The sequence below is a fragment of the Octopus bimaculoides genome, chromosome 13 (genome assembly GCF_001194135.2).
Source record: "Octopus bimaculoides isolate UCB-OBI-ISO-001 chromosome 13, ASM119413v2, whole genome shotgun sequence".
Lineage (NCBI taxonomy): Eukaryota > Metazoa > Mollusca > Cephalopoda > Octopoda > Octopodidae > Octopus > Octopus bimaculoides.
Genome location: NC_068993.1, coordinates 447,832 through 449,418, shown reverse-complemented (window position 1 = coordinate 449,418; position 1,587 = coordinate 447,832). Strand labels below are relative to the sequence as shown.

Here is a 1,587-nt window from a genome sequence, read left to right as displayed (position 1 = left end):
TATATGTACATACTTACATATATATGTATATTCATATGCATATATGGGCACAGGACATCGTTTCTGTAGAAGAGAGTAGGCTCGAAACGTAGACTCTTCAATTTTTCTTTATCGTCAAACTAATACGCTTTGTTGTTCCCCCGCCTGACTCTTGTCCTTTTTTTTCTTCACAATTTTAAACATTTTTACTTTCATATATAACATAGAAACATGTACAACTTTTAGAACTTTGTCAATTTATAAGATTTTGGTGGCAAATTTTTAAATTAACCTAAACATTTATTTACTTGAAAGAAAATTAGCAGAAAACTAACTTCTAATTCTTCCAAATCTTTGTTTTAAACTATATTGGAAAAAAGTTGATCTTCATTGGACTGCTAGTGTGTGTGTGTGTGCTTATGAATATCTTTGTGTGTATCAATATAGTATATTTGTGTGTCTGCAAATAAAACAGGGTAGCCACTACTGGAACGCCATTGATCACTGGTCATTTCATCCGTGACTAAACAACGCAAACTCGCCATGAGATTTGACAACAATCCTTCTTAGAATCCAAACTACACTATCGCGCACGATTTACTGGAAGGTATCGTTGTTGGCACGAAGTATTGTCTATTAACAGAATTCACCTAGTTCTCCCCAAATATGTCTTCGAAATAGATTTCAAACGGTTCTTCAAAGGCAACGGGAAATAAAATCAGCGGGATTATCATGGGGGCAGGACCACACAACCGCGCTCTATTTAACAGTTGAACCACATCACATTCGTGAACGAGATGTTGGATAATATAATCCGTGGCATAATGTTGACAAATAAAAGAGATGGTCATCGCTGGAATGCCTTTGATTACATCTTTACTAAATCGTGGATGACTTCTCAATTCTACAAACGAGTGAGCCTCTCCAAGAAATAGCAGCCAAGTCTCTCTCATATCACATCATCGTTATCTTGACAATAATAATAATAATAATAATAATAAATGAAGGATGATACATTGGATATTGTAGCCCTTGATACATTATGCCAGTAAAAAAAATCACAACTTGAATCTCCTTTAACGAAAATTCCGCTCAATCGGGGTTGCCCCAGGTAATAAGCAATAATGGTTCCAGCCAGATCCCACCACCTTTACAAAAATTTCCTGTTTTTGCCTGACAAAAGTATTTTTGTTTCTATAAAATCCCAGTTTTGTGGTCTTGGGAAGACATTGAAAGTAAAATATGCGAGTTCAATAAGAAATCATGGGAATTTCCGCGTGAAAAAGGAAGTATTGTCATGAGCCACCTGTAAATAGATACAATAACCGACTGGAAGAGTTGAACAGTTCAACTCGGGGTTACAATATAAGATACACACACACGGATGTATCTATGTGCTCGATACATGTAAAATATATTGTTTAAAATTTCACTAGAAATAAAGTTTGTGTGATGTGGATGTCTCTATTAAGCGTTATAAACACGGATGACATAAAAAAACACGTCTAATATTATAAGCGTATGTGTGCAGTCACTATTATCTATCTACCTATGTATCTACTTAAGTATATATATATATATATATATATATATATATACATATATATA

At 34.2% G+C, this 1,587-nt stretch overlaps 1 protein-coding gene across 3 annotated transcripts in view; it reads left to right on the top strand.

The window, feature by feature from the left end:
- LOC106871438 (E3 ubiquitin-protein ligase MARCHF4) overlaps positions 1-1,587 on the top strand; it is a 59,712-nt gene that overhangs the window by 5,477 nt on the left and 52,648 nt on the right. The gene's annotated exons all lie outside the window — the stretch shown is intronic.